The sequence below is a fragment of the Meriones unguiculatus genome, chromosome 10 (genome assembly GCF_030254825.1).
Source record: "Meriones unguiculatus strain TT.TT164.6M chromosome 10, Bangor_MerUng_6.1, whole genome shotgun sequence".
In the NCBI taxonomy this organism is placed as follows: domain Eukaryota; kingdom Metazoa; phylum Chordata; class Mammalia; order Rodentia; family Muridae; genus Meriones; species Meriones unguiculatus.
The window spans coordinates 97,270,900-97,285,142 of record NC_083358.1 but is presented as its reverse complement, the minus strand read 5'-3'; the positions used below and the strand labels follow the sequence as shown (position 1 = coordinate 97,285,142).

At 49.2% G+C, this 14,243-nt stretch overlaps 2 long non-coding RNA genes across 3 annotated transcripts; one reads left to right on the top strand and one right to left on the bottom strand.

Moving 5' to 3' along the window:
• Positions 1–527: 527 nt before the first annotated feature.
• LOC132656931 (uncharacterized) lies at positions 528–10,168 on the top strand. 2 transcript variants are annotated; one of them, XR_009594752.1, is made up of 3 exons: positions 528–628; positions 7,898–9,304; positions 10,034–10,168. It is a non-coding gene; the product is annotated as an uncharacterized LOC132656931 (long non-coding RNA). The 2 variants fall into 2 exon arrangements; XR_009594751.1 differs by lacking the exon at positions 528–628 and adding an exon at positions 5,183–5,300.
• On the bottom strand, positions 9,151–12,602 carry LOC132656932 (uncharacterized). The gene is made up of 2 exons (XR_009594753.1): positions 11,447–12,602; positions 9,151–11,305 (listed from the first exon to the last, which is right to left on the bottom strand). It is a non-coding gene; the product is annotated as an uncharacterized LOC132656932 (long non-coding RNA).
• Between the last annotated feature and the right edge of the window lie 1,641 nt (positions 12,603–14,243).

The following is a 14,243-nucleotide window of genomic DNA, read 5'->3' as shown; positions in this document are numbered from 1 at the left end:
CAACTTCAGAGGCCCACTGCCTGGGCAGATGGGATTTAATAATAATAATAATAATAATAATAAATAAATAAATAAATAAATAAATGAGGGCAGGCAGTTCTGATTTCTCCAAATGGGTCGTTCTTCTTGGAATCACAGCCAGGCGGAAGCCGTGCCCAGGAACTGGGGATGGGCCAAGAAAGGGAGAGCCATATTCAATTGTGTCTAATTGGTTTGCACTTGAAGGTTCAAATGGTACAAGGGCTGGGAATGTATCCTCTTCAACCCAGGCTATTCCTCAAACCCGTGGGGTTCATATTGGGCCTCTCTGAATTAGAGGCCACAGAAACCATAGACCCACCCCCACCACAGCCTTCCGGAAGATCCCTCCAATAATGCCCCTGTCCTTCTAACTTCTGCTCCCTTCTAAACCCTCATGCTACAGTAGAGTCCAGCTCCTTGGCCTGCCCGTCCCTCAAGCCAGCCCCTCCCACACCCCCATGGTTCTTGCCTGTGCCCTTCTGACCCCAACCATTCTCTCCCTGGTCCTGAAATTACACACCAGGGCCCTGGATAGTCTCTGCGGCACCTCAGCTTCCCTGGTGAGGCACCCGATCCGGCACCTGGGGTTTGACTGTCCCAACACAAGGTGAGCTGGTTCTATTCTGCAAGCTCCTGGTTCTTCCGAGGTGTCTCACTTTCTCACCTTTTCTGCCTCTCGTTTGTTTGTTTTTGTTTCCCTACTTTGACGTATTCTCTGTCTCTGTCTCTCTCTCTTTCTCTCTCCCCTCCCCCACCTTTGCTCTTTGTATTCTGTTGTCTCTCCAAGCTCTGGGCCCTGGGCCTCAGCTTCCGACTCTACTCGTGTCTTTGCCTGAATGCACACCTTTCGCTCTCCTCCTCTGCAGCGAAGTACACTGAGAAGCTGATCCGTGCCTCCCTGGACAAGGGTATAAATAGCAGGGGGAGCCTGGGCTGGCAGCCAGACTTGCCTTTAGCCCCTGGCTTGGGCATCTGGGACCTATGTCAGGGAGCATCCCGGACAGGGCAGCAGACCTAAGGAGCTGGAGCAGTTCAGGGTTGACTGCAAGCTGGGAACAGGATCTGACAGCAAGCAGGGGTGGGGGAGAGAGAGAGAGAGAGAGAGAGAGAGAGAGAGAGAGAGAGGGAGAGGGGGAGAAAGAGGGGGGAAGAGAGAGAGAGCGAGCATGATTCTGTAGCCCCAACTTCTGCCTCTGGAGAAGGAAGTCTGAGCCAGAAACCCTCCCAACGGCCACTGGAGGGCCCTGCCTGTTCCTCGGGGCGCAGATGCAAGGGCCCAGGTGGCTGCCAGCAGAATGCAGCTGGGGACTGGAGTGGAAGCTGCGCCCTCAGGAAACAGGCCACACTTTCACCCCAGCCAGTTCCCGGCCTAATTAGAGACCGGAACGGCATTGATCGTCCCTGAGCTCATTATGTCACAGCTGGGGAACAGCTGGCCAGTCTTTTCCAGGCCATTAGCTGCGCCGTGAAGTGGAGAAAAGGCGGGGGTGGGCAAGCAGGATCAATACCCTGTCTGTGTGTGGGGGAAGCAGCTTGGTGGCTGCGTCCCCTGGCACTCTGGGCTGTGTTTCTCTCAAAGGCTGCCTCCTGCTCACAAGCTTTGGGTTCACAAGTGGGAAACTCAGCCCTACCCAGCCTGGAGAAGCAGACTCGCTTTGGGACCAGAGCTGGCCCAGTTCTGGGGACCTTTCCAACCTTGTCTCCCAGGGTAATGGGAGGGGAAAGGCTCGTATTACCTCTCCAGTCTCAAAGGGGACCTTAAAAGTCCAGGTCCTCTCCACTCCTGCCGCAAGATGACACCCAAGACAGCTGTTTCTCTTGGCCCTTGGCCACTTCAGTGTGCCCCTGGGCTCAGCTGGGTTTGGTTTCCTGTGGGATGGGGAAATGGCAGATCTTCCGACCCTTGGTGAGCAGGGGTAAGGGAAGGAGGGAGGGAAGAGGTGACAGTTCTCTTTAGTTCCCATCCCTGGCCTGAGGCTCAGCTGGGTTGTCTCCTGACCCCAGGAGTCTAAGAGAGCCCAGCATTGCTTAGTACGCTGGCTCTTTACTTTGAGAGCTTTAAAGTGTCAAACCTGGAAGGAACCTCCAAAATATCATTGGCCTCTCCCTCACTGGTTGAGTGAGAGAGGTGGATAGACTGAGCTTTGAGCTCTACTACGCCTGACTGGTTCTTCCACCGGGTGCTCCTTTTCCGTCTTTCTTGAGGACCCTTCCCTCTTACAAGCACCCCATATTGAGATTTCATGTAGCCCCAAGGTCTCCCCAGCGCGTGGCCTTGAGTTCCTGACAGCAGTCTCCAGACCTCTCACGGCCCCAGTGGCTGCCCTGCCAAACAGTGACCGCACCCCTGCTGACCAGAGGCCAGGCTGTGCACAGCATCATCTGCTTTCTAGACTCCTGTGAAAGCCCCTGCAGGATCAGCACTGAATGAAGCCTAAGACACTGGTCTGAATTCTAGACTTGACCTCCATCCGGGCCCAGCTCCAGCCCTTGGAAACCAGCATTTGGCTCTAAGTAGAAGCTCATGAGGGGAAAAGGGCACTCGGAATTTGGGTTACAGGTGAGGAGGCTGTGTCCCAGTGAAGTGGCTTTGCTCAAGGACATCCACAGGCTGATCTGGGATCAGATTACCCAACCTCAACTGGGTCGGCCTAGCTCTGAGGGCTTCTCCAACAAAACAGTAAACACCCTTACCTCTCATGCTCTCCCTCACTGTCCCCACTCCACACCCCTACCATCACCCTGCTCAGGGCTCTTAGAACACCTAGAACTGTCACAGGCAGTCACACCACCATTGCCAGAGTTGTCTATCAGATGAGCTTCAGTAAAGTAAGGAGGCTTAGCAGAGACCACTGGGCTCTGCTCTGTCTGATGGGGGACTATCTGTCTGTCTGCAGCCAAGCAGTGCTCAGGGCAGACAGAGCCTAATGATCTCTTGGCCTTGGCTGAACTTCCTTCAGACAGCTACACAGGAATGAGCCAGAAACCAGGGTTGCTCTTGCTTCTGACATTGGGAGGGAAGGGGATGCCCACGGGAGCCGGAAGGTGACATAGCAACAGGGTCAGGAAGCAGGGAGGGCATGTCAGTGAGTTCTGGGCCAGTTTCCGGGAGCCCTCAGCAGGTGCCTTTTCTTCTCTTGGCTCCAGAACAGGGAGTGACAGCATCAGGGAGTGACAAAGATGCTGAACCCCTGTGGTTCCAGCTGGAATGTAGGAGCTGGGGAAAGGGGTGGCTGGGACAGCTAGAGTGGGAGCCCCAGAGCAGGATGTTTCAGGGCCCGAGATCCAGCAGTGAAGATCTTGTGACCGGAAAGGAGAGCACTGAGGAGTAAGGACACCAGAAAGAGAACTCCCTCTCCAGTCGGGGAAAGGGGCTCAGGAAAGGGAACAGGAGATGAAAACGTCTTTTGTAAGGAACATTGCTAAAGTCCCAACTTCGTTCCCTTGGGTGACATTTCTTAGCTCCGTGGTGACCTCTGGCAAATCCCAGACCTGATCTAGGCAAGTTCTGATCTGTAAGAAACACAGCCAGCCCATTCTTGCCGCCCAGGCTGCTGCGGCTTGGAGGCTTACATGCAGGAATGTGGGTGAAAGGCTTTGGGAAGTGTTCAGACCTCGGCAATAATTTCCATTTGCCCATGCTGCTGTCCACCAACGGGTGGGCAGCATTAGGACCCCGCTTCCTCAGCGGTCAGAGTCAGTTGCATCATAACACTGTGTGCACGAGTATTTCTGTCACTCATGACAAAAGCAGAGGGCTTTCCTTCTAGAAAGCGCTACCCAGGCCATTCAAGCAGATGTTTAGGAATCTGTAACAACGTGTGTCAGTTCTCACAGAGAGCTCCAGGAACCAAGGCTTCCGAGACCTGTCCACTCACACACGTGAGCACACACACACCGTTGCCAGCCCTGGTGGCTTTGTCAAGGGCACCTCTTTCTGGGAGCAGGATGTCTTTAGTTCTCAGTCATAAGAGAGGTCATCTCTATGAGAGTGACCAACATTGAGGTGATACCTAAATGAAAAGCTGAGAGACCTGGGGGCCAAGGGGGCAGCTTAGCATTCACTGGCTGGCTGTAGTTTCCAGAGAGAGAGAGACAGAGAGAGAGAGAAAGAGAGAGAAAGAGAGAACTACTGTGACATATCTACTGTTACAATTCATGGCTTACCAAGGTCTGTCGCATGTGTTATTGTGTGAATATTTAAAGCCATGGGGTACATGGTCTCCTATCAGTCCTGTCAGCTGAGGCTCAGTGAGGTGAAATGGCTTCTTCCAGATCCTCTGACTGGCAGAAGATAAGATCGGAACCTGATCTAGATTATGGATCCCAAATCTGTTCACTCTCTGACAAGACTACCTCCTTCTCATTGCTGTTAATTGTACCTCTGATGCGTCTCCCGCCAGAGTCCAAAAGCATGCTGTTCACTGTATATGTTTCTTGTTTTAAATAAAAATATTTATTTTGTATTACTTTACAATTTTGTTTATTTTAATTTTATGTGTATGAGGGTTTTGCCTGCGTGTATGTCTGCATCCAGGACCCAGGAGGCCGGAAGAGGACATGGAATCCTGCGAAACTGGACTTACAAAAAGTTGTTAGCCACTGTATAGGCTCTAGAAACTGAACCTGGGCCCTCTGGAGAAGCTACAACTCTCTTAACTGCTGAGCCAGCTCTCCAGCCCCGACTTCTTAGTCTGAAATAGTTTTGAATTTATAGAAAGGTTTCAAAGAACTCCTGCGTACCTTTCATTCAGCTTCCTCAGTCTGTTTTACATTTCAGTTTTTCTGTTTTTCTGTACCTCTGTCTCTCTCTTCCTTTTGTGTGTATGTATGTGTGTGTATGTGAATACACACAATTTCTGATATGGTGGACAGTAAATTGCAGACATAATGTCCTTTTACCACTTAATATTTCCATATATAAGTAATAAAAAAACAAAGACATAATACCTAATCACAGTACAACATTGCAGTTGGGCAACTAACTTTGATACAGAATGATGTTCAATTCAAATTTCATTGATTATATAATGGCATCGCCTACAGAGCTAGGTTTTGATTCAGATCCAGAAGCACGTGCGATGGGTTTAGAATTGTCTTTTAGTCTTACACGTACATTCTTTTTTCTTAGGAATACCTCTCCTGGTTGCCTTGTGGAATGTCTCTCTATTTGGGCTTGACCAATGTAGCCTTAGCAAGTGGATTCAGGCTTCAGCCCTGACAGGAGCAGTACAGAAGCAGTGGTGTCAGTGATTGCTCTCAGTTCATTTCACCCAGAGGTGCGCCATGCTGACCTGTCCTTTTGTCTGGGATGTTAGCTTTTGTCACTTGTTTGGGTTGAGGCGAACCAGGTTTTTCCACTATAAAGTCAATAAGTATTGTGTACCTATCAATGGGCAAGTATTTGTGGGGAGACATTTTGAGGTTGTGTAAACATCTAATTCCTCATCAAAATTTCACCCAGTGATTTTAACATCCCCGGATGAATCTTGCCTAAGTTATGTATTACTATGATGGTCGCTGCCCAGTGCTGATTTTTCTGACTCTTTTTTTTTAATATATATATATATATATTTATCAATTGGCATTCTATTGTAAGATTAAAAACTTCACTTTTCCCTTTATTTATCAATGCACAGACCAACCCATTCATGTTTTACTCAATGGGTTATAACCTAACCTAAACAAAATTGGTTTATCTTGATGGTAACTGGTCTCAGATCCGACCTGTGAGTATCCCTTTCAGCTGAATTTTCTCTAGTTTGGGGAAGTTTACGTCATTCTTTGATACTCTTTCCTTTCTAAAGTAAGGTATTCCAGGTTTACTTGTAATGTATGTGTGTGTGTGCGTGTGCGTGTGTGCGTGTGTGTGTGTGTGTGTGTGTGTGCCCGCGAGTGTAAAATGATAGAAGCCAAGATCGGAGTGGCTGGGCTACTTGCTGTAATAACCATGAAGCCAACAGATCTGGAATGGAGAGATTTATGTGGGGGAACAGAGTTAGGGCCTGAATGAGCCATGAGGGCAAAGAGACAGACAGAGAGAAAAGGAGAGGGGGAGAGGGGGCGCATCCCAGACACAAGGAAAGGGATAAACCAAAGCAGAGAGAGAGAGAGCTGGAGAGAGCGACTAGGTGGCCGGTTGGTCCTTCTGTATCTGGTGAGCAGCTTGGTATCTGCCACACACCTGGCACCTGGCTGCAGCCCGTGATGACATCATATGTTGCTGGGCAACCCAGAGACAGGCTGCCTATGCGCTAACATTCCTTCCTTTATAGGATTATTATTATTTAATTATAGGATAATTAAAAAACAAAACCAAAACAAGGCGTTAAGGAGGGGTTTCGAGGCAGGAATGAGGACGTTGGACTCCTTGTCATGCAAAGGGATGAGAGAGGGAGAAAAAGAAGTAAGAGCACCAAAATGTCCTGATTACATGCTGAGGACGAGAGGAAGCCCAGGTCCTGAAAAGTTCAGGGTGCGTGTGTGTGTGTGTGGGGGGGGGGGTATGTCAGCCATGCCCAGCAGCAGATAGGGACTGAGGAACGCTGGGAGAACCTGGAGCTGTTGGTCCTGGGCCTGAAGCACAGCATTCCAGCCTTTTGTTGATAATAAATGGATAATGAGAGAAAAAAAAAAAATCAATCATTGTCAGCTACTTCCTGCTGACTCTGGGGCGGCCATAGGGAGGCCAAAAGGCTGGAATGTTGGCCAAGCTCAGGCAGAGCAGGCTGTTGTATTGGCTGTCTAGGATCTGAGAACATCTGTGGCTGGGAGGGAAGGCGAAGGTCCGGCGTGACGCAGTCTGCAGTGTTCGGCTGGAGCTCCGTGGGTAGCTGCTTTGGCACCGTTACGGATGCAGGAAACACCTGGCAGAATACTGGAACATATATATGGGCAGAAGACAAAGTTAAGTAGGTCAGGGAGAAAAATATCTTTTAGGTATACTGAAACTGTTGGGAGAGTGAGCAGAGACAGAAGGTTTGGAGCAAAGAAGAGAAAAAACCCAGAACATAGGGAACCTCCATTTGCCCAGTCACTGGCAGTAATTAAAAAGGTTTCGTTTTGGATCTGTCATCTAAGGAAAATTGAGGTCAAGTTTGGTTGCAGAGGCGTGTAAGCTTGGAAGTCATTAAGTCAGGTGCTAGGCATAGGGATCTGAAACTCTCTAGGAGACACCCAAGAGGAGAGCACAGTGGGGGTACAGTGGGAGATGCGATTCCTATGGGTGAAGAGAGGAAAGTAAATTAGTTCTGCCAGGCTTTGGGGCATGCTCCAAAGTCCAGGAGAGCCAAAGACGAGATGGCACAAGCTGACAGAGCAGGTCATCACGTGCTGTGCCAGGGGCCATGTGGCAGATGCCCAAAGACATGGCCTCAATTGTACTAGGATTTTCGACTCTAGAAAAGGAAGCTGGAAACTGTGCTGGTAGTAAAAGATTATTCACCCAAGGGAAGGTGTCTGTATGAGGGTCAGTGAGAGGAACTAACGGTAGCCTTGAAGGCTGTGATTGGGGGTACCTCTGTTCCCCAGTGAACCAGAGAGGTGACAGACGATCAACGATTAGTCTTGGACAAAAAGGAGCATTAATGTTAACGTATAGGCAGCCTGCTTCTGGGTTGCCCAGCAACCTATGATGTCATCACGGTCGCAGCCAGGTGCCAGGTGTGCGGCAGACACGGTTCAGCTGCGCACCAGATAGAAAAGAACCAACCGGCCACCTCGTCCCCTTCTTGCTCTCTCTCTCTCTGCTTCAGTTTCCCTTCCAGGGGCCCCTTACCTCAAATAAATCTCTTCATATTTAGATCTGTTGAGGGCATGGCATTTTTTAAAATTTATATCATGACACTTGCTGCTATTGTTTTTCATATCTTTCAAGGCACACCGATGAGTTCTTAGAGTACAATAGGAAAAATAATTGTACAAGAGCTGAGGAGGTGGCTTGGCCAATAAAGTTTGCTGCACAAGCAAGAGGACCTCAGTTTGGACCCCCACGACCACATAAAAGCCAGGCTTGGTGACGTACACCTGCGATCCCTAAACTGAGGAGGCAGAGCCTGGAGAATCCATGAACCCTCTCTGCCCAGACAGCCTAGCTGAATCAGTGAACTCCAGGTCCAGTGGGGACCCAGTCGTCATCGCTCAGTTGGCGAGCAACTGAAAAAGACATATGATGCTTGCCTCTGGCCTCCACAAGCGTGCGAATGGATGTGAACACATCCACCTACGCCACAGACAACAAGAGATCCGATTGTAGGTATGCACTGCACGCGTGAAGGTGGACCTGTTGCCTGCTTCTTACCAATGTATCCGTACATGTGCCGGTCCACACAGACAGCACCAAGATCACTAACCAGGGGAAAACACTGCTCTCATCCTCCGGGCATCATTTGTTTGCTCAGTCTCTTTGATCAAAAATCAATCTACTGATCACAACAGGCTACTGTCCGTGAGCCAGGCTCATCCAGCATGCAAGCCGAGGCAGCCAAATCATAATCCCAGCCACACTGGCCACCCTCAGCTCTGTGGAGTTCTCCATTCAGAACAGGGGTGAGGGGAGAGGAAGGACTGGGTCTACAACCCTAAGGGTTGACTGTACGGAAGAGTTCATTTTCACTGCCCCATGAAATCAGTTCCTCCGTCATTCCAACACTTGTCATATAGTTTGACTACATTTATTTCCAACTGTCGAGAGCTCTAATGGTTCGAACAGAGCCAGCGATTTTAAAGTTAACGCTAGATTAATTTAAAGGAAAAAAATCTCGAGCCTGGGTCTCACGGTTCAGCCCTGGCTGGCCTGGCATTTGTTATGTAGACCAGGGTTTAGAGATGTTAATTACATGTTAATCTGAAAAGCACACACTCTGCATTTGTGAAGCCTGTGCACCCTGTCCTACTTTATACCTTGCCCACTCAGATGACAAAATGCAGGCTCTCTGCCACAAGGAAACAGAATTTCAAGCAATGTGTATCAGAGATTGACTAGTTGTTTACCAAACTGTTCCTTTTTACCTCGTGTGTACATCGCTTGACTACATTTCCCAAGGTCCCCTGCAAGTCAGATGTCCTCATATGACCAAATCTTGGTCAGGGGAATATGGCAGAGATGAAGAATGCTGGTTACAGACAACCTTTCGTAAAACTGGCACACCCCCTGTTTTGTTTTATTTTATTTTTTTCCCCTGCAACTGCCAACTGGATGCAGGAGGCCCAGCAGAGACTTCTGAAGCGGGTACATCGAGCAGAACCTTCAAGGGAGTGCTGCTTGCTTCCCCAGTGTCCTCAGGTAGGCCAGTCACTGCAAATCCACTCGAAACTACGCTGCGCCTACCCCGTGCAGAAATGGATTATACAGTTACAGCATTAGAAGTGCTAAAGTCTAACAGTCCTGTCAGGGCAAGGTAGGTAGTACAGACTTGGTCCCTGGGGCAGCTCAAGCCTAGCGTTCACTATCCCCAAACAGCACACAGAACATCAGTCCAGGAGACCAGCAGCCCTCTCCCTCTCTCCTCCCCGCTTCGAAAGAGGCTTGTGACCCAGGACGTGCTTCATCCTTTCCCCAGCTTTGCTTTCCCTATGTTTGTCTTCAGCAGACAGAAACATCTGGCTTGTGTAGCACCTGCCCTCCAGTAGAGGAAGGCTTAAGAGCCCCCATCCACCGACCCCCACCATCTCCCCGACCCCTTCCATAGAGACAGTCTCTTTGTTGGGGGAAAAGGGACAGACAGGTCTTCAGCTTCCTACAAGTGGGTCGTGCAATTGGTGTAAAGGTGCTAATAAAGAGGCCCTACAGCCAGGGATGGTCCAAAATGCCTGGCAGGCAAACGGATTTCTTCCTCCGTCCACAGCAGGCCAAGAGTAGTTCTGCTTGGGTAGAAGGTGCCTCCACATCTGTCTTTTTGCAGGCTGGTAACCACTGCAGGCTCTGCAAAGTTGGCACAGTAGGCTGCTGGGACTCTTCTGGGGCTGAAGGGATGGATGGGCCAGCAGTTGAGAGCATGTCCTGCTTCCACAGGGGAGCCCAGCTCCATTCTCAGCATCCACATCTGGAGGTCCACAACTACCCAGAACTTCAGCTGCAGAGTATCCAACACTTTCCTCTGGACTCTTCGGGGACCTGCGCTCACGTGCACATACTCCTGACACACACACATATAGTTACAAAATAATAAAAGCAAACCTTAAAAAAAAAAGTGATGGTGGTATTGCAGAAGCGAGAATTCCTTCTAGAAATGGCCATAAGCAGCTTTTCCAGCATGGAATTCCAAAACAACACTGCAATCAGACTTCACCCCACAGTCTCAAAACTGTGTTTCTAGACTGAAACAAAGTTCCAAAGTCATCATACCTCATTTCTTAAAGAGGAAAGAGGGGCCAGATCATGAGGGATGTGATTAAAAAGGACCTGATTATGGAGCATGTCTAAGGTCACAGAGGTAGCGATGGTCTGACCAGGGTCCAGGCCAGCACTCTTCCTTGCACTCTTCTCCTATCTGCTAGCCCAATGGAAACCACTCATTTTCAGGAGTCAGAGTAGCAGATGTAATTAGGATACTAAGTACTAGAGTATGTGGTCCCCAAGGACCCATCCTTCCATGCCCTTGGCCAACCTCTAGCCTCCCTCTGAAAGCCTTTGCCTGCTTCTTTGAGAAGCCGGCTCCAGCACCCACTAGGGAATGACATAAACAGTCTGCCTGGGGTAAGTCTCTCAATTCCAAGGTGAAGCAGAAGAGTGAACGTTTCCACTTGGAGCTCCCGGGCATCTGGGAAGGGAGAGCACCAGCAGACTGGAAAGGCATGGAAATTTCCCCGAGCCCAGAAGCAATGCTTGGAATAGTATCAAGTGCCGCATCACCACGCCAGCCCAGCCTTGTTAGTGAGGCAAGCCGCAATCAGGGAGATAATTAGCTTGCTGTTATTTATTCCCCGCGCTAATCAGCAGCCCACTGCTTGCACAGTGGAGAGAGCTCCCGCCCCCAGAGCTACAGGGGTTCTCCGGGACCTCTAGTTACCAGCCAGAAAACAAGCCACGGAAGACAAAAGGGCGGGGGAGAGGGACAGAAGGAGGAGGAGACCTTGGACCCCAGGCCCAGGCTCCTCTGCAAGGCTTTCTGCGCAGTGCATGGGTTCCTGGGGAGAGCCAGTCCGAGCCTCTTCAGGAGCTCAGGGCCACGCCACACTCTTCTTCATTTTGTTCTTGTGCTGGGCTCTGGTCGATAAAGGGCGGCTGGTGTTCAGCTCCGTGTTCTGCCTCACTGCAGTCAAATTGCCTTTTTCCAAGGCGACTCTCAAAAAAAAAAAAAAAGATGACATTTATCAAAGCCTGCTGAGTGCTGACCTTGGTGGGAGGGAGAAGGGCGGGTGTACTGTCTGTGGAAGCAGGCACAGAAGATGAAGAAAACCTGAAGGGAAGGAAGCGCTTTCAAACCTCAGAGTTGTTGGAACAATTGCGGGGAGCCGGCCCCGGGTTCGGGCATAGCCCATCTGTGCTCTGTCCACTTCTGCATCCCCGCCAGCCCATTCTCTCTCGCAGGTAGTCCCTGGCGTCCACCTCAACAGCAAACGGAACATGCTGCATCCCAGTACTAATCACTGGGATGGGATCGGGATGTGGCCGTGGCCGTTCCAGAATTTTCCGGCAGGACAGGCTGAGAGGGTGCTAACAGAAAGGCAGGAGGCGATGGTGGGGGTTAGGAGACTTGTCCTGAAGATGTACAGAACGTGTGTTGTCGCCGTTTTCCATGGCTGAAGCCCTCTCCTACCCCAGTTAACCTTTGGCCCTGTTGCTGCGCTGGACGTCAGAGTTGGAAGGAGCCGCGAGGTCATCCAGTTGCTCCCTGGTGCCGTGCAGGACCCATCGGCAGATCCATTTCTTTCTTTGGCTTTCTGAGCCCTTTACACATGAGTTCTCACGGTCACCATGTCCCATGACCACCTGGGTCTTGGTTTCCCTTTACTTGGTGCTGACATTGAGAACAGAGTTTCTCTTGTGTCTATCTTTGTATCCCACTCTCTTTTGTGTAAACGCAAGGGTTCTCACCATGTGTGAATGGGGGTGTGTATGAAGGAATGAATGGGAAACGAATTAATGGACATCTGTGCAAACTGGTCATGCTAATGATCGCCTCCTATGATGGGAAGCTCACTACCTCAAGATGGAGACGATCCATCGCTGAGCTGTCAGAGGGTATTTGTGAGCATGCAATAGAAACCTGTTCCTCTGACTCTTTTACTACCCAGTGGTACAGTTGTGGTCACTTAAAGGGCCAGAAGAATAGATGTTCTCAATCTAGCAATGCATGATGTCTATGCCCCTTAAAAATGAATATGAAATTGCATGTATGTCTGCCCATGTGCTTAGTGGGAGGGAACCTGCTAGTTTCACAAAGGGAACTGTATTGCCAAATTTTTGAAACATGCTCCATTCCTTTCCTCCCTCTTTCTCATAAACATCTATGCTAGATGAACAAAGGGCTTGTCCCCCCCGCCTCCTTTTATTGTTTATTTTTAGTTATGTGTATTGGGGTGGGGAGGAATTGTGCACATGAGTGCAGTGTCCATAGAGGCCAGAAGAGGGCATCAGATCCCCTGGAGCTGGAGTTACAGGTGGCTGTGAGCCACCTGGTGTGGATGCTGGGAAGTGTAGGAGGGTCTTTGCAAAGAGTAGAATTTGATCTTAACTGCTGAGCCAACTTATTGGCTCTATGCTTAGCTTTAAAGATTTTCCATGCTTACTTTCCTGGGAGGAAACCAGACCCCAGATATTATGTATCTAGGTATTATGAACAAAACTAACTCTGTTCCACTAATCACTGTAATCAGACTGAGATTGGTCAACAAACTAAAATTAAACATGAATGGTTGGGGCGCACGTAGGCCAAAGGAAAGCACTTGATAAAAACCTTGATAAAAATTCTACCCAAAAGAGTTCTCCACATTGCCTAGTAGCAATTTGACTTACTCCAGACCTTTTTTTTTTTTTTTTTGAGATGAAGTATGTCCTTGTAGAAACAAACAAACAAAAGTGACTCTTGAATTACAAGCCCCCCCTACACACACACCTAAGACAGGATTTCTCTGTGTAGCCTTGGCTGTCCTGGACTCCCTTTGTAGACCAGGCTGGCCTCCAACTCACAGAGATCCACCTGCCTCTGCCTCCCTGAGTGCTGAGATTATTTTTTTCCTTAGATTTCTAAATTTGTATTCATATGAGTGCTTTGCCTGTACCCATGTCTGTGTTCCACATGCATGACTGGTGTCTGAGCTCACCCCTCCACGTGGGTGCTGGTAATCAAACCCTGGTCCTTTTCAAGAACAAGTACTCTTAACCACTGAGCCAGCTCTCCAGACCCTGCAAGCCTCTTTCTATCACTTCAGAACACTGTTTCAGTTCTCTAAATTGTGGCGGCTCTGGGCCCACAGTTTCTACAGCTAGAACCCTGACTGCCTTTTGGGTCCTGCAGCAAATCTCTCTTCCCAAAGCCTGATATGTAAGATTACTGTTATTGTTTTATGATTATGAGGAGGAGGAGGAGGAAACAGGGTGTTGCTATATATCCCTGGATAGTCTGACTGGCCTGGAGCTCACTATGTAGACCAGACTGGCCTCAGATTCACATAGATCTCCTGCCTCTACATCCCAAATGCTAGGAATAAAGGCATGCACCACTACATCCAGACTGCAGAAGACTCTTCCTTGCAGCTCTGAAGACTCCATAAAGTACACTGTTCTACACTGTCGAAAGTGCTTCTGATGATTTCTTCCCAAACCCTGTCACCTTTTGCGCATGAGCTACCAGAGTTTCCCCAAATGTCTTCATTTAATCTTACCCAAATTCTGTAATACTGACTCTTAAATCTAAGAGTATAAAGACTCACTTAAAAATCACATCCAATACAAATGTATAGGCCCCAAACTCCAGAATGTTAGGTAAGTCTGGAGATGGCTTTGGGATCATTTTACCAAGTCCCTTTTACATTCTGATATAGGCTTCTCCTCCTGCTTTGTCTCTGGCCTGCACTTGTGGGCAAGCTTAAGCTGCTGGGTAGCTGTTTGCCAGTCCAGGGCCTGGGTGAACTGGTTAATGGCAGGAGGTACTTTGAGCTGCTTATCGAGGAGGTACTTTGCCGCTGCCGCCTGATGTAGCAGGGCTGTTTGAAGAAGTGAGCATTCTTTTGGACTGGATTTCCTGCCCAACACTGAATTTCTTGGGTCTTTTTGAAAA